Consider the following 26,255-nt stretch of genomic DNA (forward strand, 5'->3'; position numbering starts at 1 on the left):
AATGTAATGTGACAGTTTAAAAGTACGTCACTGCCTATGTTTTCTCTCAGAAGTTCCATTTTCAGAACTCTTCCTCAAAAGGCAGTAGAAGAAGAGTCTTGGAATATTTTTAAATCTGAGATAGATTCTTGGTAAGTAGGAGGATGAAAGATACCAGAGATATTCAGCAATGCTGAGTTGACATAATAAGATGGATGATCTGTTTGAATCAGATCAAAGGGCCAAGTGGCCTATTCCTGTTCATAATGCCTAGGTTTCTATTCCTCTGAGATGTTGCCGATGCTTATACAGTGTCAGGTCTTTCTATTAATTCCTCAAATAAATTATTGATGCTTTCTCCCCGTTAAAGAATCCATTTTCTTTCTTAGCTTTGTAAGCTAGGAGTGTGGATTTGAGTATTTCTGGCAGACAATTACCAGATCTGGCAGGATAGTATAAAGGCATTGCACTTTTCCAACAAACTACCAACTACGTACTCCTTAAACAGGGTGGCAGAAGAGAACAAAGCTCATCCACAATGTATTTTCTCTACTTTTTGACACTTTACCCTATCATTCCACTCCCTCCTTACTGAAGGTTTGTAAAATCACTCCGACTAAAACTTCCCAAACCAGTTCAATACCCACTTCATATTTTACTTCAGTACATTAGTTTTGGATGTTGTTATACATTGAAAACATTTAGCAAGTGCAAAATATTAAGTTGCAATAGCATACAATTAAAAAAAATACTGTACAAAGAACATTTACAAAGACAGTGCTCCAAAGATTGTGTTGTAAATTTGAAACATAATTGTTAATAGAGTGCTGTCCAATTAACTAAGAATTTAGCATTACTTTAACAAATGCTCTCTAAATTATTTATGTTTTTCTTTCAAACTTGCTTCCACTTTGCTGAAACGAGAGAAATATGACCCAGTAGCAACTCTCTCTAGTCCAAATGGAGGTTGAAAAATTAAATTAATTTGAAGATAATTCTTGTATTTATCTGTATTGTTTGGTTTATAAGTCCTGAAAGAGTAACCCACATTTCGTAGTGCACAGATGCTGCCTGAATCTTTTGCATGTTTCCAGCATTTTCTATTCGTATTTCACACTACCTTATGTTGCTTGGCACAAGACGGGAAATGTTACCCTACACACACACACACGCACGCACGCACGCACACACACACACACACACACACACACACTCTTCAGGTAACTTATCTGGCTCGTCTGCTGAGTAAGCAGAAGCAAACAATTTGCTATGGAGTTTGGCAAAGCTGAACCCAGAAAATAATAATATTCACATGCTGGATGCAGCTGTGTGGCTGTGTGGATTGCAAACTAGCAGTCTGGTAGGAGCCTCAGCTCCAGACGTGATAGTGGTATGTTTTTCCAATCAGCAGACATCCTAAGATATTATCTAAGAATTTAGCATAGAGGAAAGTCTTAAGATTGCATACCAATTACAAAGAAATCTTTAAGTATGATAATGTAGCTCTCTTGATCAAATGAAACAATTTGTACATTACAAATTTTTTGAGATTCTTCAAGGCTGGAGCTTCACAAGCAAGAATAAGCACGTACCAAACCAGCAGAAATCAAGTTCCATATCCCTTGGACATTGGATAGCTTATCACTAGGAGTAAATCCTGAACAACTCCATTTACTGTTTCATTTCAAGGACATTTCTTAGTAGTAAAGAGGTCTTGTACATTTTGAAAACTGTCATATGAATCTTAAAGAGGAGACAGAAATTTTAATTGAGACCATAAAGGATATTTTTTACACTAACTATTTAGTGTTCAGTTGAAATCACACTACTCTTTGGTCAAACTTTCACCCTTGACAGGATCTGACATACCATAATTTTTGCTTGATCCTCTGAACTGGCTGTCAGGATCCTTTTAATATCTATGCGTCTAATCCTGATATACCTTCAGCATTTTCATCAGATCCACCATATAAAGAATCAGTTCAGAGAGAAAAGGAACACTGAAAGGCAATCTTAAAGTTTCATTTTTGGCTTGTTTTGGAAGCTAAAAGGAACAACAATTACTCTAAGTACCAAAAGAATTCATAAAATTTCACTGAGGCAAACATGTCTCTCAATACCCCCAGCCAGGTTACAAGTACTCCAGAACAGCCGAATTTGCTGACTTAACCAATTTTGACATTGCACAATTTCATCCTGCTCCTGATCAATGGGAATTAAATTGAAAGTTGTGAATTTAAACACTGAACATCACTATCTCCTCACTTGTGTGTTTTAAATAATATTCAAAACTCACTCATTGTACTCTCTGTAGTGAAGTTCAGATCTTCTATTTTGCAATTTTGTACAAAGGAACTTGTTCTGAAAATTTTGCAAAAAGACATAAATTTATTTTTAATGTATGTTACACTCTGCCTGGAAGATTTTTGCTGTGCACAATTTTATTTCAAATACATTTCAAAATCTATTCTCTATGCAGCCCTAGGAAAGGATTGGCTTAATGTGGACCTGTCAAAACATTAACGCAGTATTCTCAGCAAAGCTGATGGTTTCATCTTCCCTGATCTCTCAATGTGGACAATAGTCTTAATTCATGGTCCTTACAACAAGAAATTATAAATTTGACAAAATTAAATAAGAAAAACTTACATAATCTGTCACAAGTCTTCACTCAAACTTCAAAATGAACGAAATCCAAGTGTAGAGACATGTATGACAAGTACTAGCTTGTTTCTGCTGGCTATACTGGTAGCACGATAGTGATAAATATTTCAGTAAGAAATTGAATACTCTAGTAGCCACTGCAAATAAACTAGAGTAAAGAATCTCTTTACAGCATAAGTGAATGTAACGAGGTCCTAACACAGGCATTAGTTTGCATTAATTGGCAGTTTTCTTCATTGACTTCTTATATTTGAAAGTTTGATGAAATCTGTCAAAGTTTATCTTCTATTTAATTTGCCCACCCTATACCAGTTCAAGAACTCTGTGTTGTGTTGATTTAATTGGAGACTGCATAGTGAATAACTAAGAGGCTAGAAAGAGCAGATGAGATACTCAAAAAATGAAAAACAACTCAAAAAAGACAAATGTCAAAACACAAATGTTTTAAATTATAAACCGAGTTAAATCACACATTCCAAAGAGTTCAGAAAAAGAAAGGACACATCTCAGTAAAATAATTTCACTATAAATTACTTACCTTTAGCTCCTTTAAATGGTCCAATTAAAATAGCAATAATTTTCAGCTATCTGACATTGCAGGATTTGGTAATCACATCCCAAGCAAACCTTTGGGCAAGTTGGTGAGACGTGCAATATTTTTATAGTTGACTCCAGCAGTCCATGTCTGGCATCATTGTGTGAAGTTATAATTAAGGCTGGATAAAGAAGCTGCCAAACAGACTGAAGATGATTTAGCATTTGTAAAATCCAAAAATCTGCAGATATTGGGAATTTGAAACAAAAACAATCTGATGAAAATACTCAACATTTCCCATGGAAATTAAAAACAGCTTTAATGAATATCCATCAGAAGGGTCCGTGACCTGAAACCTTAACTAACATTAATTAATTCCATTGTCAATCAAATATTTTGCAAATTGTTGTAAATAGCTAAGAAAGTTTATTTTACATTTATAGTACTGGGAAGCCAAGGGCCGTGAATAACACACAAGAGACAGAGAGTGAGGAACAAACATTCAGCTGTTTATTTTGCTTGTAAATCTTCTCCCCAGAATGCCCTCACATTATGTTCAGTACAAAACACATAGGGAAGTTTGACAGTAACCCATGAGTCAAAACATAAATGAAAAGGTAACATATCCCTCCCCCCTTATGTTAAAGTTTTCTCCCCCCTTCCCATACACAGACCAGCTGCTGAACTATTAAAATTCAATAGAGTAATCATCAAATTCAACCTACAACAAAATGCATTTTTTTTCTAAATCGAGAAAGGGGTTATACTGCCTCTATTTCCAGACATAACCCTGGGGATTATTCTGCCCCATGTGCTGAGGGTTAGTCACTAAACTGCCTGTTCCTGGGAGGGTATCAACAACATGGGGATGCTGCCAAAGTCATTTTATTTCTTGGTGGTGTTTGTATACATTTTAGCTTGGGTACAGAATTGCCAGTGGTGGTGTGGGGCACCTCAGAAAGCACAGGTGATGGAGGAGCACTGGCTATGTCATTTGATCTTAACAGAGTTTCTGTCATCACTCTGTTGGAATCCTGTCCCATTTCTACAACTGGATCTGGATTGGCCAATCTGTGTTAGTTTTCAGCAGCCTCAGCTGATCAACACGCCTTCCCCAGATGTTGTGGTTACTAGTTTCCACTGTGTACGACACAGGACTGGTTTGTGCCACCATCATCGCAGGTATCCACTTTGTTCTAGAGGTGTATTTTCAGCCAAGTATTCTCTCTCCTGCTGTGGAACTTCTGTACTGCACTCTGTCTCTCTACTTGGAGTTTCTGTTCATTTAGTAAAATCTGTTTTGTGTTTGGGGGTCGAATCTGGTCAAGCTGGGTGCAAAGCATTAGTGCAGTGGCCAGAGCCATTGTGGTGGTGGCAAGCGGTGTGCTGCGGTATGTCAGCAAGAAAGTGCTAAAGTGCTGGCTGAGGGATCCACTTCCTACTAAAGTCTTGAGGGCTGGTTTCATTGTTTGTATGAATCATTCAGTGAGGCCCTAAGTGGCTGAATGATATGGTGCTGACTTGATGAGCTGAATACCATTTGCTTCCATAAATGTTTTGAAGAGGGCAGAGCTTAGTTATGATGGTGCTAAATGGTGATTCCTTCACTTGCATCTTCGGAAACAGCTCTATTTCCATCTTTAATATCTCTATTTTTCCCTTCCAGGGTTCTTTTGAAGACCCTGATCTGGAGCTACACGCTGACTTCAGTTCTTTGAGGGAATGGGACCCGCTCTTGGCTTTCACGACTGGCCATTATCCAACATGCCAAGGATGTGGCCTGAGAGCTTAGCTTGCCTTCAGAGGCCTGGGATCTCGTGGCTCTGGAGATGGGCAGATCGACGGTCGGTGTCCCAGCAGAAGATCAGTGCGTCATGGGAGTCAGAAGATATCTGGCTGTGTGCCCAGAGACTGGAGATCTTTGGGCACAGAGCTCAGATAAAGCAATGCAATGGACTTTTAATATCGTAAACCAGCGAGTTGTTTGTTATGTCTCCCCTCTCGCTGTGAAATGGAGACACCTCTTTCTCCCTGATTAGGGAGGGAGGGGAGCTGAGGGGGACTTTGGGGTTCTAACATTTAACTGTCATTCATTCTTTAGGGCACTCCTCTGTTTCGTGGATGGTTGCGAAGAAAAATTATTTCGGGATGTATATTGTATACATTTCTCTGACATTAAATGTACCTTTGAAACCTTTGAAACCTCTTCAGACAGGAGTTCAAGCCATTGTCACTTACAAGCCATTGAGCAAGGCAGAAAGCAGAAAGCCACAAAATGCCTTGAACTCTTCTGACAGGAGTTCAGCCATTGTCACTTACAAGCCGTTGAGGAAGACTAAATTGCTAAAGGTGGAACGCAGCTCCTCAATGCATTTTTCACATGTAGTGCTCTTCATGATGGCAACCCCAGGCTATTTACTGTGTGCATCCACTGCAGCCGGGAACATGCGGCCTTCTATAAGTCCTGCAAAACCTATGTGAATCCTCGGCCATTCCCATTAGCGCGAAGAAGCAAGTGGAGAAACGTTTCTCACTCACTGACAATGTGGGCATGTTTTGGTCTTCTCTTCAATGGTGACATCCAGTCCTGGCTACCAGAAGTAGATGCGTGTAAGTTCTTTCATGTGCACGATCCCACAGTGCCCTGCATGTAGTCGTCAAGCACTTGCTCTCTTAATGGTGGAGGAGTGACAACACAGTAGCCCCATAGTAAATATCCTGCTTGGACTGTGAGCTCCTTCCATCAAGCCTGGTAAAGTTTCAATTCTACGGTTGCCTCTCCTTTCCATCGTGAGTTACCATGGCCGTCACTTTAGATAGAACAGTCGGTACGTGGGCGCTTCTGGACAGTTGTTGGAGCTGTAGGTACTTCCTTGAAGTGAAAAATCTCCTTTGGGGATGTCTCTGGAGCTGTAACAGCTAAGGGATCTCTGGATAGTCCATCAGCATTCGAATGGTGCTCAGACCTCCTGTACTGTACTGTGTAGATAGTAACAGAGCCCAACACTGCGTTCGACCAGCAGTCAGGGAAGGAATGCCCTATGACAATCAAAACTTGACGTCAAGGGGCAATGTTCTGTCAGTAGTGTAAATCATCAACCAAAGAGGAATTGATGGAATTTCTTAACTCCAAAGATGATTATGAATGCTTTCCACTCATTCTGGACATAGTGGCTTTCTGCCTTGCTTAATGTCCTTGATGTGAAAGCAATTGGATGCTCTTCACCTGACATCATATGGTGATGTGTCACAGGACAGCTGTATGGGCAATGACAGGTTGAAGTGTATGAGTTCTTCAGATTGTGACAAAACTATTCTGATCTTGTTAAGAGCCTCATCACAGTGATCTGTCCACTTCCAGTGTATTGATTTATTAAAAAGCTCATGAAGTGATTTCAGCATGCCAGCTAAGTTAGTAACAAACTTCGCACAACATGTTAGTAGCCCTCAGTGAGATCTTAATTGACTCATATATTCTCTGGTGATGGAACCACCATGATTGCCTTCGCCGCTGATGGTGCCTTGTGAAGCCCTGAGTTGTCAATCATGTGGCCCAAATATTGATTTGAAGGTCGAAAGAACTCACAATTGTCTTTCTGGACCCTTAGCCCATATTCCTTGAGTCTTTGTAGTGTAGCATCCAAGTTTTGTAGTTGCTCATGTCTCAGTTTTCCCAGTAACGAGTAAATCATCCAATAGCATTGCACCCCTGACAACGCACTCAGGATCTGGTCCCTTGCTCACTGAAAAAGTGTGGGAGCCGATGTGATGCTGAACAGAAGCTTTTGGTACCTGTACATTCCTTTGTGAGTCACAATGGCCAATGGTTCCTGTGACTCTGGCTGCAGATGCATCTGCAAGAACACATGACACAAGTCAATCTTGCTAAATGTCTGTGCTGTGGGCAACCCTTCAAAAAGGTCATTGAAGGGAAGTGGGCCTGGTCCAGCCATAAGAATCAGGTTAATGTTTACCTTGAAGTCACCACAAAGCCTTGAAGACTCATCCCCTTTTAGGACAGGAACCACTGGAGTAACCTATTTAATTACACACACTGGCTCCAATACCTTACCTTGGACCTGATTTTCCAATTCAGCCTCTACCCTTGATTTGAGGACATATGGAACAGGTCTTGCATTCAGGCATTTGGATGCTACATTGGACATAACACCAGCTTAACGGAGATTCCTTTCATTCTGCCCAGCTCTCCAATGATTACTTCTGTGTATTTCTTTAACACCTTTTGCAGACCAGTTCTCCCATCAATTAAGTGCACTTCGTACCAGCTGAGTTTGAGCTGCTTCAACCATGAACTGCCCAAAAGTATGGTCCTTTAAGACTTTAACTACATCCTCAAAAATCCTATCGTCAGGCTTAGCAGGTTGTACTAGACTCCATAATAAATTAAACATTTTTGCAACCATTACGGTCAGAGAAGTCGAACCATGAACATCATTTGAAATTTAACTTGCCAGTGCAAGCTATTCAAATCTCCCAGTATATAAACTCAATTTTAGGTTCTGAGGGAACACTTTGTCAGGCCCTGGGAATTTATCAACCCTGATTTGCCTCAGGGTAGCAAAAACCTGCCCCTCTGCAATCTGTACAGGGTCCTTGAAATTCTGCCACTTTGCCTCACTTCTATAGTCTCTGTATCCATCTCCTGAGTAAATACAGATGCAAAGAATGAATTTAAGATCTCCCTCATCTGTTTTGGCTCCAGGAGCACCCATTGGAATAAAAATGCCGACAGATTTGCCGGTGAAGTGCCACCTCACCAGGGAGCATTGGAGCTCTGAATAGCAGTGAAGCAGGAGTTGTAGGGGCAGGTGTAACACTTAGCATGGTTACAGGGTTAAGTGTCAGAGGAGAAATCAGTGGAGAGGGGTGAGCAGTCAAGGGAGTCGCAGAGAAAGCATTCCCTGCGTAAACCCGTCCAATGTGCAAATAAACAATGGAGCTCAGTTCTGAAATAAACAGGTGTATCGCTGTACCCACGCACGGAACCCACATTCTGCATGAAAGCCACAGTTTGGACTTCCCTCAAAGACCATCTTGAACGAACTGGCTAACTCAGAAGTATTGGCACTTCCTCCTTGGAACCTTCCATCAGCACAAAGCATTTCTTACAACGGGGTCTCTCCTTGATGCAGCATTCTCAGGCATCCTCCCTTGTGCCCCTCGCCACACCTCCCACCAAAAAAACACAAACCAGCCTACTGTCCTTCAGGAATCTGAGTTAGACTACGTATTCACACAATCCTGATTGGCTGACACAACATTCCTAAGTTGACCAACATGGCTCCTTATCTTTAGCCAAAGTCAAAACACTCTTATTAGCAGTAAACACTGCTTTTGCAGAAAACTGCAGAAAATAAAAAAAGAACCCACAGCATACAGTAGAAACCTTAACCACTGCATTACAGTTGAAAAGTTATTGATCACATAGTACATATCTTAAATAGTCACACATATTGAAAGCATACTGTTTTAATACCTTCAGACCTTATCCACATTAACAACAAATGAGACATGAAAACTACAGATTACCCAGGGACAAGAGATGAGAATTAGGCCAGTTTTACTCGCTCTCCCCTGATGTTCACTCCTCTCTCCATGGGGCTGAGGCTGTCAGACTGCTCCCACTGTTACGCACTCCATGTCTGCGACCTTCACAGTGATTTGCCCCACTGTATGATGAACTGAGACCAAGGCTTCCGGCCTAGTCTGGCTGCCCCAGAGATTCAGAGCCTATCGACTCAACTTGGTTTGGAATGATGGTGCTTGCTTCTATTGTTTGCATAATTTGTGTTTTTTTTTCACCTTCTCTGCACACTATGTGTTGGTCTTTCTTTTTTAATTGGGTTCTCTTGTTTGTTGCTGCCTGTAGGTAGACAAATCTCAAGGTTTTGAGATCTCAAAGTATATATCCTTTGATAATAAATGTACTTTAAATCTTTTGAATCTTTGAAATAACACCTCAGAATAGCAGATTTTATGAAAGATGCCTGGTAAAATCAGTACAGCTTCTGTTTATGCACAAGTTAATATTTTCTATAGATTGATCCAGCTGGAACATGTAGAATTCATTGTTCACTATCATTTGCCAAAGACTTTGTTCTTTAATCAACTCAGGAGGCACCAACCATAACAAAACAAGGCGAAAGCTCCACCACAGAAGCAACATCACACGGGGTCACCAGAAAGAAAGCGGTAGCCGTCACATCAGTTGTACTGCCCATACCTGTTAGGCTAAGGAACTGAGTCAAGGTTGGTGCAGTCACCACAGAGAGGCACAAGTGTCCTGACAGAGACCCACAGAGGAAATAGGAAACAGGTTGCACACCAACCATCATCTGGCTACAGGACCTATTACTACCATTAGTAGGTTTGGGGCTGATGAACTAAGCTGATTTCCCTATACCAATGCCAGACTGACTACCTCATCCTCTCTTGATTAAGATGCAAGATCTTTAGAAAAGTAATGAATATGTAAAACTATAACTCTGCATTTGATGAGGAATTGGGAATACAGAACACTAGAATGTGCATGTCCTCTTCGTGACCACGTGTGTTTATTCCAGGTACTACAGTTTCATACTTCGCCTGCTCTCTTACTCTGATTCCTCACCTTTTTCCAGCCCTGCTGAAGGGTCCCGGCCCAAAACGTCGACTGTACTCTTTTCCACAGATGCTGCCTGGCCTGCTGAGCTCCTCCAGCACTTTGTGAGTGTTGCCTGGATTTCCAGCATCTGCAGACTTCTTCTAGTTTGTCATTGGTCTACAGTTTCCTCCCACGTTTCAGAGACATTTGGATTAGTAAGTTGCAGGCTACGTTGGCACCAGAAGCATGGCAATGCTTGCAGTCTGCTCTCAGCACAACCACACACTGAGTTGGTCATTGACACAAATGGCATATGCAACAGCATACTTTGCGATATACATGCGATAAATGAAGCTAATTTCTTAATCTTTAGTTGCTCCCACATACAACCCTTTTCTGCCTGATTTCTGTAGGTTGAACCACTGTAAATCTCTTGAAATCTGAGAGAAGGAAGGTATTTATCAAGAGACTGCTGGGTATTCTTAAGTAGCCCGGCATACCTAACAAATATCTGCAGATTTCTTTTGGATCGATCTAAAGAACCTTCATCCTTCATCAGTCTATGCATGACCAGCCTAGACCTGTACACAGAGAAGAACCACTGCAAACCAATAGATGGCTGAAGGTTCAGCATACGAATCTGACAAGGTACAGTACACTAACACACACACCAAGACACAAAAGACATCTAGATATCAACTTCCAGACGTGCTTTTTCCCAAATTGTACATTAAGGTCACAAGCTTACTTTGTGTTACTGTGGTCACGGAGTCATGAACCATAACTACTAAATATGATCTGCAAAACACCAGGGAGAGTGAGTGGAAATAGCGTGAGCAGGAGCAGGGAAAATAGGGTAAGTTGAAACATCCTGAAATATTTATAAACAGCAACACAAATATTTATATTTGGCAATACCTACCATCGCAAAGATAATCTGTTCAGTTATCATCAACTATAAAGCTTCCTATTTCAGAAAGTTTCCACTCAAATAAAAGGACTTACTCTGAAAATATATTGTCAGTGAGGGCAAGGGACTCTCCATAGACCCTGCCTGAACTTGTTAAATGGTTCTTGGATTTTCTACCGTGTGACAGATGGCTGCAGTTATTTGTACAGCTTGTGCTAAGAATTAAACAAATCAGTAATCCAATTTGGAAGCCTTCATAGTGTAATATACTACAAAATAATATGCCAGAGCAAAGCAGTTACTATTACAAATTACCACTCATTATAAAAGCTTCCCATGTTTCAGCTTTCTTAAATTTCCTCTTACAAATGGCACTAAACAAAAGAAAAAATGAATGAGATCTGTCGCATTATTGCTGATGTTTCTTTAGTTTTGTTACATTGGCCAAATCAAATAGAATATTAGTTCAAACATGTTAAGATCTAATAATTCTCAAGAGAAAATCCAACCCTTTTATTCATTGTAGGAAAGAAATCTGAGGTAATATGAAGAAACTTTAGCCGAAGTGGGCCATAATCAGAAATTACTTATCAATGAAATGAATCAGAATTATAAATTTACAAATCCCCTTGATGGTCATGGTGAAAAGAAATATTAGAAACAATCCAATCAAAGTTTAAGAGCCTCAGATAAACTCCAGTACACAGAATTATTAGACACTTCCTTATTTAGTAAGACAAGAACTAACATCAAACCAATAGACAGCTGCAGGTCCAGCATACAAATGTGACAAGGTACTCTAACACACACCCACACCCACACACAAAATACATCTAAACAGGATGTCACATTCTGAAGCAATGCTCTATCTTCACCAGTCCTTGTAAAAAAAAGTGGGAATGAAGAGGGCAAAAGCTCATTATCCTCGGGGCTGCTCATTTCTGCGCAATTCTTTTCTTCTTTCCAATGTTGGAAGAATACCTTACAACATTACCGTGCAGTCTCTCCCCCACCACCTCTCCACTCTCTCTCCCCAACTTCTTGACGGGTTGAGGTATTGTGATTTATTAGGCACATGGCAAATGCCTATAAAAAGAATTAAGATTTAAGCAGAGCGGATTTTGTGTGAGTGGGCCAGGATTAGAGTGGAGAGCTTGAAGGTTTGGCTGAAGAGGCTTTAGAGTGGACCAATGGAGGCTAAGGGAAGTTTCCTTCTTTCTTTGTCTGTTAGTGCCTAGCTAGAGTATTGAGAATGGATCCAGGGTCAGTGATATACTCTTTATGCGAGAAGTGGGAGCTCTGAGAGACCTCCAGTCCCCCTGATAAGTAGATATGCAAGGTGCATCCAGGCGCAGCTACTTACAGCCCATGTTAGGAAACTGGAGCTGCAGCCATTGGCCTTCAGCTCATACGGCAGAATGAGAAGGTGAAAGATAAGAGCTACAGGGAGATAGTCATGCCTGACTTGCAGGAGGCAGGTAGCTGGGTGAACGTCAGGAAAGGGAAGGGAATAGAAAGAAAGTGCTGACTAGCCCTGTGCTCATTCCGCTCAGTAACAGGTATACTGCTTCGGATGCTGTTGGGGTGAAAGTCGCAACCACCGGGCCTCTGACATTGAGTCAGTCTCTGTGGCTCAGGAGGGAAAGGGAAAGAAGAGGAGAGCAATAGTGATAGGGGGTTCAATAGTTAGAGGAGCAGATAGGAAATTCCGTGGACACAAAAGACACTCCTAGATTATATGTTGTCTCCTAATGTTTCTAAAGGGACGGGGGTGGGGGGGGGTGTTAAAAGAGTGGAGGAGTGGCATTGCTAATCAGGGAGAGTATCACAGCTGCAGAAAGGGAGAACACCATGGAGGGATCGTATACTGAATCAATGTAACAGAAAGTCAGAAACAAGAATAGAGCAAACACTCTTTTGGAACTATTCTATAGACTCTCCCTCATCCCCAAGTGCAACAGAAAAACTGAAGAACAGATCAGGAGGCAAATTTTGGAGAGATGAAAAAATATCAGTGTTATTGTCATGGGTGACTTCAACTTCCCTAATATTGACTGGTGCCTCCTTCAGGTGAAAGGTTTAGATGGGGGGGGTGGATTTGTTAGACATGTCCAGGAAGAATATACAATATGTAGACAGAAAGTTTAGAGAGGATTTTGAGAAGATTTATCAGGATCCTACCTGGGTTAGAGCACATGTTTTATGAGGATAGATCTAATGAGCTAGTGTTTTGGTCTTCAGAGCAGAAGAAGATGAGAGGTGACTTGATAGAGATATACAAGTTGTTAAGAGGCATAGATCAAGTGAACAGCCAGAGACTTTTTCCAGGGCAGAAATAGCTAATGTGAGAGGGCATAATTTTGCAGTAACACACAGAAAATGCTGGAGGAACTCAGAAGTTTGAGCTGCATCTATGGAAATGAATGAACAGTCAATATTTTGGGCCAAGATGCAACATCAGGACCAGAAGGAGAGGGGGAAGATGCCATAATAAAAAGGTTGGTGATAGGTGAAGCCAGGTGGGTGGGAAAAGTAAAGGATTGGAGAAGAAGGAATTTGATAAGAGAGGAGAGTGGACAATAGTATGAAGGGAAGGAAAGTCCCAGGGCAAGTTAATAAGCAGGTGAGGAAAAGTGGTAAGAGGACAGAATGAGGAATAGAAGAAAAGGGAGAGGAGGGGAAAATTACCAGAAGGAGAAATCAAAGTTTATGCCAACAGGTTGGGGGCTACCTAGATGGAATATGAGATGTTGCTCCTCCACCCTGAGAGTGGCCTCATCATGGCAGAAGAGGAAGCCATGGACCGATATATTGGAATGGGAATGAGGATAGGAATTAAAATGGTTAACCACCAGGAAATTCCGCTTTTGGCAGATGGAGTGGAGGTGCTCAGCAAAGGGTTCACCCAGTTTATGTCGGATCTCATCAACGTAGAGGAGGCCATATCAGGAACACCAGATACAATAGGCGATACCAACAGATTCGGAGGTGAAGTCTTGCCTCACTTGGAAAGTCCATGTGGGGTTTCGAATGGAGGTAAGGGGTGTGGTGATTGGGCAGGTGTAGCATTTCTGTCACTTGCAGAAGTATGTAGGAGGGACACTTCCCTCCTCCATTGCCCTCCATTTTTCTATAAGCCATGTGCCCATCTAAGAGTTTCTTAAATGTCCTTAATGTGCAGTATCTGCCTCTACCATAGGCACATGAAAGACAGAAAATTGAAGGGCTATAGAGGAGGGGAGTGTTAGGTCTAACCTAGAGTAGGTTAGAAGGTTGACACAGTATTGTGGGCTGAGGGCCTGTTTTAGTCTGTACTGTGTTCTATGTTCTGATATTACTGATATCCCCCCCCCCCCCCCACCCCCACCGTCCGATTCCTAAATGGACTTTGAAGCTTTGGACACTACCTCACATTTTTAATATACAGTATTTCTGTTTTTGCACATTTTTAAAAATAATCTATTCAATATATGTAATTGATTTACTTGTTTATTTATTATGTTTTATTTTATTTATTATTATTATTATTTTTCTCTCTCTGCTATATTATGTATTGCATTGAACTGCTTCTGCTAAGTTAACAAATTTCATGTCACATGCCGGTGATAATAAACCTGATTCTGATTCTAATCCCTACCTTCCACCTGTATCCACAAGTGCCAGAATGACCTAGAGTCCACTTCACCCCACCTCACCCTACCCTACAAGGAGAATCCCTGATCTCACCCTCCCTTTGCCACAGGCTTGGCTTCAGCTAGTTTTGATGAGACCACCATTTTCCCACCATATCTAAGCCTTTCTGATGCACCTCTTAAGGTGCCCAAGACTCAATGCCCCAAAAACATCTACCATATTTCCTGCTACATCCAAACACTGAAATCCCTATGAGCCTATTTTCTGGATTTTGATGAAAGGAAAAAGGAAACAAAAACATTGCATTTTCTTTTGAAAAGAAAATCCAGTGTTCAAGCAAAGCACTCCTTACATTGCAAGGCCTGTCACATCAACACTCCAACAAGGTCATTCTGGCTTTGCAGCAAATAAATGTCACTTGCAGTGTGACAACCAGTTCAAGAACCAAGTTTTAAGTTGGAATGGTTTACTTCTCTTCAGTGTGAGGTAATAACAAGCACCATAGAAACAATGGGGAAGTTTGTGGTTTGTCTCAATATATTGATGAGAATTTAGAAGCTTCAAAATTCCTATTTTCATCCTTCAACTGCTTCTTGAGCATGAGGATTATTCACTTCAAATATACGTCAGTGAACTCTGAGGTGGTGATCTAGAGATTCTCTCACAGGCAGAGGACAGGTTTCTTGATCAGGTGGATGCACAAGTCGTTTGAAAGGCTCTGCTGTTTGTTCTTGACCTCTGCATGTTCCAATCTCACAGAGTTGAGGTGCTTACTGTTTTCCCAGATACTTGTTCCACATTATGAGTAGGTACAGGCCAAAGATTCCCATGTGCAAGTGAAGATAATATATTTTTCCCTAGTGACAGCTGGTAATGTGCTTGGAGATTATTTGCTTAAATGGAGCTTTGATTCAAGCACACAAGAGGTTCAGCAGATGCAGATGTCTGGGTTGTTTTAGGTATTAGGTTTTGGGCACATGAACCTTGTTCCTCATCAAAAGATCTCAAGAGAATAACACTGCATTGAGGAACAATGTGGACAATGGTTCACCCTTCCAAATTCAATGAATTTGAAGGATTTTCTGAAAACAGGGTGATAGTGCTTCCCCTGTACTTTGTAGCAATAAGAGAAATAAACTGACTGCAGCTTTGTAAACCAAAGATGGTGCCAAATTTAACTTTCCTCTAGAAAGAAGCTTGTTGGATGCAAGATGCAGTTTTGCAGTGAGGAAGGTTCAGAAGAAGGTTTTTGTAAATGCACCATTAATAAGAGTAATGCAAACTTAGCTTGCAGAGCACTTTACAGCAGACAGATTGGTCTGGACAGCCAGAAAGGAAAAAGCTTCACCACAACAGATGTTTGTATATATTGAAGAAGCACGACAACATACACTTGACTAAACTGTCCAAGATACACTTTCAATAAACTGTCAACAGAATTAGGAGGGTCACTTTTAAATTGTAATTGTTTTTCTTGATGAAAAATAAAATTAAATTGGCATAATTATTCATTAAAAGTGAAGTTTTGATGAGAACTTAGTATAAATAAGTTGGAAAGTTCACTGAAAGCAATGGTTTCAAACTATCTCACACACACACACACACACACACACATTAATAGTAAGGTAACTTTACATCTACATTCACTAAAATTATAATAAAATTCACTTAATCCTAATTCATTCAATGAATTAAACTCAACTTTCTTGCAATGCAAACTCAAAATAATAGAATTCAAACATCGGTCCATATGCCACTGAACACTGCTAGAGCATGTTTTCTATTAAATTACTGTTGCTGCTAATTGGGTCTTTTAATTCTTAACTCTCCTTGCAATTTTAAACCATAATTTTAAGCTTTGGATATAATAGAACACTCTTACCCATATTCAGAACCCCACCCTAAACTATTTTAAGCCTCAGCAAACATTCCTATAAATATGTGTAAGGTATAAAAGAAGCCACACTCTTTTTCTTTTCTTTGTACACAAAAATATAGACTTATATTTTTAAAAAACATTTAAAGCTTGAATTTGTCAGGAACTACATTTTTCAGAGACCATAAAGCTTTTAAACTCATTATGGAACTAAGAAAAGATCACAAAATTCAACTGTAAACAAAATTTCAAGATATATTAAGAATTCATTTCAAATTGATACAACAGTAATTAGCAAAATGTCAACTTTTAATGCTATATGGCTTTAGATTTTCCATGTTTTTCTTTAAAGCTGAACAGGATAGCAATGGATCTTGCCCTTCATCTTTCACCCCACAATCACCATAAGACCTTAAGACATAGGAGCAGAACTAGATGCCACGGCCCATCGAGTCTGCTCCATCATTCCATCATGGTTGATTTATTAACCCTCTCAAACCCATTTACCTGCCATCTCCCTGTAATCCTTGACACCCTGGCTAAACAAGAACTTACCAATTTCTGCTTTAGATATACCCAATGACTCAGCCTCCACAGCCATCTGTGGCAATGAATTCCACAGATTCACCATCCTCTGGCTAAAGGAATTCCTCCACTCTGTTCTAAACAGACGTCACTATTCTGAGGCTGTGCCCTCAATTCCTAGACATCCCCACTATGCAAAACATTCTCTCCACATCCTACTCTATTCTATAGGTTTCAATGAGATCCTCCATCACTGTTCTAAACTCCAGCAAGTATAGGCCCAGAGCCAGCAAATACCCTGAATGATTCCTTTCATTCCCGGAATCATTCTCACGAATTTCCTCTGGAACCTCTCCAATGCCAGCACATCTTTTCTTAGATAAGGGCCCTAAAACTGCTCACAATACTCCAAGTATGCTCTGACCAATGCCTTACAAAGCCTCAACATTATATCCTTCCTTTTATATTCTAGTTTTCTTGAAATAAATGTTTACATGGTATTTGCCTTCCTTACCATGGACTCAAACTGTGAATTAACCTTAGGGAATCCTGCACAAGGATTCTCAAGTTCTTTTGCCCCTCTGATTTCTATTTAGAGAATAGTCTATCCCTTAATTCCTTCTAACAAAGTGCATGACCATACACTTCCCTACACTATCTTCCATCTGCCACTTCTTTGCCCATTCTCCTAATCAGCACAAATCCTTCAGCAGACTCAATGCTTCCTCAACTCTATCTACTCCATCACCTATCTCCATACCATCCAAAAGGTTAGCTAAAAAGCCATCAATTCCAATATCAATATCATTGATATATAACATGAACATAAGTGGTCCCAACACCAGTGACTGCCGTCACTGGCAGTCAACCAGAAAAGTCACCCATTATTCCCACTTCTTGCCTCCTGCCACTCAGCCAATCTTCTATCCATGCCAGTACCTTTCCTATGTTACCATGGTTTCTTATCTTGTTTATCAGCCTCATGTTTGGCACCTTGTCAAAGGTCTTTTGAAAATCCGAGTAAACAACATCCACTGACTCTCCTTTGTCTATCCTGCCTGTTACTTCCTCAGAGAATTCCAACAGATTCGTCAGACAAGATTTCCCCTTAAGGAAACCATGCTGACTTTGGCCTATTTTATCGTGTGCCTCCAAGCACCCCGAAACCTCATCATAAAGAATGGACTCCAATATCTTCATAACCACTAATGTCAAGATAACCGGCCTATCATTTCCTTTCTTTTGCCTATTTCCCTTCTTAAAGAGAGGAGTAATATTCGCAATTTTCCAATCCTCTGGAACCATTCCAAAATCTAGTGACTAATGCCATCACAATCTCTTCACCCATCTCTTTCAGAACACTGGGGGGCAGTCCATCTGGTCCAGGTACCTCATCTACCTTCAGTCCTTTCAGCCTCCCAAGCAGCTTTTCCTTCATAATTGCACCTACACTTACTTCTGCCCCCTTAACACTCTCAAATTTCTGGCATACTGCTAGTGTCTTCCACAGTGATGAATGACAAAATACTTATTAAGTTCATTAGGTGTCATTTTCAAGCAGTCTGATTCCAATCTTGCTTCTCTTTTACTCTTTATATGTCTAAAAAAAATCTGAGGCTGGCCTCAGTTATATTATTGACTAGCTTACCTTTGTGTTTCATCTTTTCCATCCAGATTGCTTTATTAGTTGCCTTCTGTTGGCTTTTAAAAGCTTCCCAATCCTCTAACTTCCTACTCATTTTTGTTCCATTATATGCCCTCTTTTGGTGTATGATGTCTTTAGCTTCCTTTGTCAGCCATGGTTGCATCATCATCCCTTTATAATACTACATCTTCATCGGGATGTATTTATCCTGCGCCTTCCAAATTGCACCCAGAAACTCCCACTATTGTTACTCTGCCATCATCCTTGATCGTGTCCCCTTCTAATCAACTTCGGCCTACTCTTCTCTCATGCCTCTGTAATTCCTTTTACTCCACTGTAATACTGATATATCTGACTTCAGCTTCTCCCTCTCAAACTGCAGGGTGAATTCAATCCTATTATGAATCCAGAATTGCGTTTTCCATAGTGGGCTTAACCACAAGCTATCTACAAAGCCATCTCATAGGCATTCTACAAATCCCATCTCTTGGGATCCAGCACTTGATTTTCCCATTCTACCTGCATATTGAAATCCCCCATGATTATAGCCCCTGTTACATGCCTTTTTCTTTCCCCTGCTGTAACTTGTACCCCAATCCTAGCAACTGTTCAGAAGACTGGATGTAACTCTCACCAGTGTCTTTTTACTCTTACAGTTTCTTAACTCTGCCTACAAGATTCTACATCTTCCAATCCTATGTCCACCTCTTTCTAAGAACTTGATTTCTTTTTTTTTTTACCAACAGAGGCACTCACCTGTCCTTTCTATACAAGATGTATCCTTGGATGTTCAGTTTCTAATTATGATCTTCCTTCATTCACATCTCAGTGATGCCCATTATGTCATACCTGCCAATCTTTAACTGTGTTACCAGAACATCTACCTTATTCTGTATATTGCCTGCATTCAAATATAACACAATCAGTCCTGTTTTCAGCATCTTTTACAATTTTTACACTAGGTTTCACTTCAACTCATCCCACTGGCTGCAATTTTGCCCTATTATCTGTCTGTCCTTCCTCACAGTCTCACCACATCTGCTTGTACACCAACTGCCCCATCCTCAGCCCTAACACTTCGGTTCACATCCCCTTGCCAAGTTAGTTTAAACCCTCCCCAACAGCCCTAGCAAACCTGCCAGCGAGGATATTGTCCCCCTCAGGTTCAGGTGTAACGGTCATTCCTGTACAGTTCACACCTTCCACAGAAGAGTTCCCAATGATCTAGAAATCTGAAATCCTGCCCCCTGCACCAATTCATCAGCCATGCATTCACCTGCAAAACCCTCTATTCTTACCCTCACCAACACGTGGTACAAGCAATAACCCACAAATTATGACCTTTGAGATCCTGCTTTTCAACTTTCTGCCTAGCTCCCTATATTCTCTCTTCAGCACCTTGTCCCTTTTTCTACCTACGTTGTTGCTACCAATATGTACCATGTCCTCCGGCTGTCATCCCTCCCCACTTAGAATGCTGTGGACCCAATCTGAGACACCCCTGACCCTGGCATCTGGGAGGCAACTTACCAATTTGCTGTCTCTTTCATGTCCACAGAATCGCCTGTCTGCTCTTCTAACTATGGATTCCCTTATCACTACTGCCCTCCTCTTCTCCACTTTCCCTTCCGAGCCACAGGCCCAGAGTCAGTGCCAGAGACCCAGTCACTGTGGATTAACCCCACTCTTCGAGTTCTTCCTCCTTCCTCTCCACAGTAGGCAGAGTGGTATACTTTTTATTAAGGGGAACAGCTACAGGTGTATTCTGCACCATCTGCCTATTCCCCTTCCATCACCTGATAGTCACCCAGCTACCTACCTCCTGCAACATAGTGGTGACTACCTCCTATCTGTCATTTCTTCAGTCTCCTGTATGAGCAAAAGGTCATGCAGGGGCAGTTTCAGTTCCTTAACACGGTCTCTAGGTGCAGCTCGATGCACTTCATGCAGATGTAGTCTCTTGGTTTCCCATGTCTCACACGAAGAACATACCACTAAGCCTGAACTCACTTTCCCTGCACTAGCTACGTACTAACAGACATGTCTGTTCCAAGCATAATGCCTAATTAAACTAACCGCTTCCGCCTGCATATGATCCATATTCCTTCAACCCTGTATATCATTGACTTCAGAAAGTAGTGTAGTGCACATGCTCCTAATAACAACAATGGTGTTGAGGTCAAAAGCTACAATTCCCAGGAGTCAATGTCATCAATAGCCTGTTCTGGTGCAAAAATATGACTTTGACGTCCACTATCTTGAAATGCTTTAAGAGGCAGGTAATGGCATGCATCAACTCCAGTCGGTCATACAACCACAACCCAGTGCAGTTTGCCAGTCTGCAACGGCACAATGACCGGTGCTATCTCCCTGGCTCTACATTTCTGAAGCATCAAGACACTAAAGGTACCTACATTAGGTTATTCTTTATAAAACAACAGTACTAGTCCTGAGACTCAATACCTCTATTTCCAATTGGATCCTCAACTTCCTGAACAGCGTGATACAGTCAGTAAGAATAGGAAGCAACACCTCCTCCATGATTAGTCTCATCACCGGTGCTCCACAAGTCTGCATCCTCAGCCCCCTATACACTCACTACAGCATGGCCAGAGTCTGGTCTAATACCATCTATGTTCGCAGATAATACCATGGTAGTGGGCCGTATCTCAAATAACAATTAGTCAGTGTAATGAAAGGAGATAGAGAGTCTAGTGACATGGTGTCAAGACAACTTTCCCTCAATGTCAGCAAAACAAAAGAGCTGGTCAGTGACTTCAGGAAGAAGTGGGGGGGGGGGGGTGCAATATACATGCCCTTGTTTCCATCAATGGTGCTGAGGTCGAGGGGTTGAGAGCTTCAAATTGAGGAGAGAACATCACCAATAGTCTGTACTGGTCCAACCACATTGATATAATGGCTAAGAAACCTCATCAGTGTCTCTATCTCCTCAGAAGGCTAAAGAATTTGGCATGTCCCCTTTGACATTCACCAATTTTTAATTGGTGCACCACAGGAAACATCCTATCTGGATGCATTGTACCTTGGTATGGCAACTGCTTTGCCTGTGACTGCAAAAAACTGCAGCGAGTTGTGGACTCAGCTCAGCATAACATAGTAACCAACCTTCCCTCCAAGGTTCTTCAACCATCCAAAACCAACATTATCATCCATCGAAATATAATCTCTTTACAAGGAGCATCATGTCTTCAAACTATCCTTCTCCTTCTGGTCCCAAGCAATGTTGTTACATTTTAAATACATTCCCATCTCTCCAGAAGACCATGTTAAAATCTGCCCTGTCAGGTTTCCACGCATGCTAGCACTCCCATTACCTGGGTAGATGTTATTATGGCCTGCTCTGCGAGGGCAGCCAATATGCACAATAGTGACTCTGGAGAAGCCAACTTTTGGCATAGAGATTAAACTATAACTCTCTCTTCCCTCTCGGGTAAATGAAGAAAGACTCTATGACACTATTGGATAAATCACAGGGAAATTATCCCAAATTGATACTAGAGCATGTGCTCAATACAAAATTTCTAATACATTGTCATTAAAAGAGCAAATAATGGAAACAAATTAGGCAAACTGACATGAAATGGGAATCTAAGCAACAGCCTTAGGTAAAAGCTCTTTAGATTGGTTGGAAATACATGGCCTCTTGATCCTAATGAAAGGTCTCAGCTTGAAACATTGACAGTTTATTCCCCTCCATAGATGATGGCCTGCTGAGCTCCTCCAGTATTTTGTGTGTGTTGTGTGCATGTTGCCTCTTTTTCTGCATCAGTATTACATTACCTGGATCACTTGGAGTCACCTCATCGATGAAAACACAGAATCTTGAAGAGATGAAACTCATTGGCCCTATTAAAGGACAGTCACCTTGTCCAGCTAACACCACATAATATCCATACCGCTGGCCCTGCATTTTCCTCCATCAGCTTTTTTTATCCCATCAGTTGACTCAACAATTCCTTTTTTTTAATATTTTCCTTGTTTTGCTGCAATGTTCAAGATACCAACAATTCTGAGTGGGAATTTAAAAAGCTGTCCTTTCTCCTTTAGATATTTCCAACAATTTTAATTCTATGACTTTTTACCAAACAACATTTTCCCGTTGAACTAAACCTTCTATCATTTTAGCAACATCAATTCAACTTAACCCTTTTTCAAAATGAACATTATCAATTTTTTCAAGTTCTTTTCATAAATGATGTTCATCATAACAACTAAAAACCTCTTGTATTGTTCTGAACACCTTTACATCTTTCTGGAAGTGCCATGTACAGAATTAACTACAATACAATGATCAGTGATTTAAACTTCCAGCATTAACTCTATTTTTATATTCTGCCTCTGTTATAAATCCATGTAAAATTTTATAAACACATCGTCATTTTGTTCTACTGTCTCTAAATATATGTGCTAATGGATACAAAAGTCTCACAGATCATTAAAATAATTTTTGAAATAATGTTATTTAAGGTGTATTATCTACAAGATCAATTGAGCCAAGAAATTTAACTCCATTTTCTATCATATGGAGGATTTAACCTCCATAAATGTCACCTGAATTCAACAATCAATTGAGTTTCTATCTGAGTGGGTTTGACAAACACAGGGAAGTGGTGTTTGCTGAAAATTCTTCTGAGTTACTCTAAAACTCCAGCCACATATGGGATGTCTATGTTTTTCCATCCACTTTGTTCTTTCACTTTGTCTGATGGGCTGATGTCCCTGCTGGTTTTCTGTTGCTGTCTTGATGAAGACCCAGTCAGTTAGGTGCAAGTTTTCGTGGCTTCTCTCAAAAACTTGCGCTCCTTGTCTTTAGCTGTTATGTTGTTAGGTACATTCTCGGCGTGGTGATGTAGAGTTTTGTTAACCCCCGACTTATGTTCTACTTGATAAAGATCTAAACCACATTTGTTTCTTGAGGGGACTCTAGTAAACAACAAATGCAGTTTATCAATATGTCACTGAAGACGTTTAAAAAAAGCAGGAGAGATAGCTATACTGTTATAATCACTTCATGAAATCCAACAGGCAGGCCCTTTTTGTGTGGCAATGTCAAATCATATCTTTAAATGGATTTTGAAGGTTGCCTGTTGGATCCATGCCAGCTCCCAGAGGAGTAATTCCATTCTTTTAGTTTTAAATAAACTGTTCGTCTGCAACTTATTCTCTCTCACAATTACCTGTGATTCGCTTTTGGTCTTCTTGCCATTAATTTACATCAAGCAGTAACTCATCGTAGCTACCAGTACATCATAGAGATGTGAGAGTATTTCCCCAGAGCACCCAGGGGAAATCCTCATTGGTCACAGTGAGAACCAAGTCTTCACTGACAGCACAAAGGAGCAGATCAAACTAGATCCCTGGAGCCAAGGTGGCATTCCTAAATGCTGCACCACAAACTGAGTCTGTGAATCCTTTCTCATGCGGAAGGATGCCTGACGCAAGACCCAGGTCATCACTTTAGATTCATTCCTGATCTACTATTCCCAGTTTCCCATGATGACACTTCTATCCACTGTCACCATCCACTTCCTCTTGCTACTCCTTAGCTGATCTGTGCTCCTCATCCTAACACTATTCCACCCTGACATTCAACCACCATCCCTCCAGGCATGGTTCATCCTGAATTCCTGGGACAGCAGCTTGAAGGAATAAAAGTCAAGAGCATTTCTTGTCTCCAAATTTGTGACAATATCCGTATGTTCATCCAGATTTAAACTTAGCTCATTGACAGTAAATCCAAAATTACTTAACACTCAACAAATTGTCACACAGTCATTTTAGAGCAGGAAAATGTAGGAGTTAACTTTAGCTAATCAAACAGGAGGAATACTCGTTGCTCTACTCTTGAGACCTATTACATTGACTTGAAAGTCAGCAAACTTACTGCTGCACCAAAAGATACAGATGGACTTGAATTCACATTCTGCCAGTCCTCTCATTCTGAATTGACTCAAATTGATCTTCTTAATCAAGATTTCTTTTAAAAATGCATGATTCTTTTCCACAATTAATCTCCACTATAATTTTCAGTTAAAATTTTTAAGAGTTCATATAATTTCCCTAAACCCAAGGCTACAATGAAAACAAAATGCTACTCATTACACAGAACCAAAGCAAAAAGATACAGTATGTACAATATTAAATTGATAATTGCACACTTTCGATACCTATAAAAATGCTGATACTGCTTCAAAGGCAATATGATCAAAAGCAATCTCACCAGGTAGTCTTCCTAAGTGTGGGGAATTAGATGAAATAAAAATTACTGTATTCCACCTTAAGTAATTGATTTTGTATTTGAATTTGAAACACATTGCAAGACTTGCAATCCATTTTCTAAACTTTTTCACAAACATTGTCCTACAAATATCACTTCAAAGTTCAAAATGAATTTATTAAAGTGTATATATGTCACCATATACAACCATGAGATTAATTTTCTTGTGGGCAAACTCAGTAAATCCAAGAACTATAAAAGAATCAATGAAAGATCACATCCAACCAATGTGCAAATAAACTGTGAAAATACAAAAACAGAAATAATAATAAATAAATAAGCAATAAATATCAAGAACATGAGATGAAAAGTCCTTGAAAGTGAGTCTATAGGTAGTGGGAAAAGTTCAGTGATGGGGCAAGAGAAGTTGAATGAAGTTAACCTCGTAAGTTCAAGAGCCTGATAGTTGAGGGATAATAGCTGTTCCTGAACCTGGTAGCGTGATTCCTGAGGCTCCTGTACCTTCTTCCTGACGATAACAGTGAGAAGAGAGCATGAACTGGGTGGTGGGGTCCTTGAAAGTGCATGCTGCTTTCCCGCAACAATGCTCCATGTAGATGTGCTCAATTGAGGAGAGGTCTTTATAAGTCATGTACCAGGCTAAATCCATTACTTTTGTGCTATATAATTCCAATTATAATTCTCAGTTTGGAATAATATTATTGCAAGGAACTCTGTAAAAACTGGTAAACCTGCATTGAGTGCCAGGAAATAAACACTCTTAAATCTTGGATATAAAATAGAAACATTCTAATCATATTTTCAGCTTCCCAGTGTGGTAATTTTCTTTTGTCTGTCATGCATGATTTATCTGACAGGATATCTCATTGCCAACAAACAAGCCAGCTGACTTGACGTGAAAATACAAACATATTTGAAGAATCTGAAAAGCAATGCAGTAAATGCCACCCACATGTTCATCTTTCAAAAGAACTTACCCCAGAATAATTAGAATTCAGAAACGACTTCAAATTCTTCACTACTTTGCGAGCTTCCACGTCTCCTTTGAAATCCTCAATTCACTTTCCCAGTCGAACAAGCTTGTGCAACTCTGGAAGGAGGAAGCAGTATTCTAACAAACACAAAAATCTTTCCAACATCACAAGAGATTTGAGGTCTCCAGTTTTTTACTAACCACTGACAAGTTGCATTATAGGACTCCTATTTATTCCTACCCACTGAAATAAATACCTCAGCAGTCCAGACTAGCCTCAGAACTTTTATTTTGGTTGAGACACCACATCATGCCGTCAGTCGAGCAGTGCACAGCTTTAACTGGGCTTCAGTCCAAACAGACATAAAACTATTCTGGTTGTGTCTACTGCTGCAGCCAAAATGTTCAAAGCGATTTCCTCGTAAAATCCCTGATAGTGGCTAAATAGAATGCATTTGGAAGATTAGATGATTTAATACACTTCATGTCTTCAGAAAAACAAATTTAAGTAAGTATAAATATGATAACAGAAGCTGCTAATGCAACAGAAGTAGAAAATTAGAGAGCAGATGTGCAAAGAGAGCAAAAATTCCAGGAAATACCTTGAAGAGGAGAATGCAAATAATTTCAATAATGCACTGCTGCGCAAGAA

The 26,255-nt window shown here is 40.4% G+C and overlaps 1 protein-coding gene across 1 annotated transcript in view; it reads right to left on the bottom strand.

Annotated features, from left to right (window-relative positions):
* Positions 1-25,727, bottom strand: part of LOC140729577 (protein inscuteable homolog) — a 405,000-nt gene extending 379,273 nt beyond the window's left edge. The window contains exon 1 of the mRNA XM_073049495.1: positions 25,608-25,727. The gene's annotated coding sequence lies outside the window, so the exon portion shown is untranslated. The remainder of the gene's footprint in view (positions 1-25,607) is intronic.
* Between the last annotated feature and the right edge of the window lie 528 nt (positions 25,728-26,255).

This window comes from Hemitrygon akajei, chromosome 6 (assembly GCF_048418815.1).
Source record: "Hemitrygon akajei chromosome 6, sHemAka1.3, whole genome shotgun sequence".
Classification (NCBI taxonomy): domain Eukaryota; kingdom Metazoa; phylum Chordata; class Chondrichthyes; order Myliobatiformes; family Dasyatidae; genus Hemitrygon; species Hemitrygon akajei.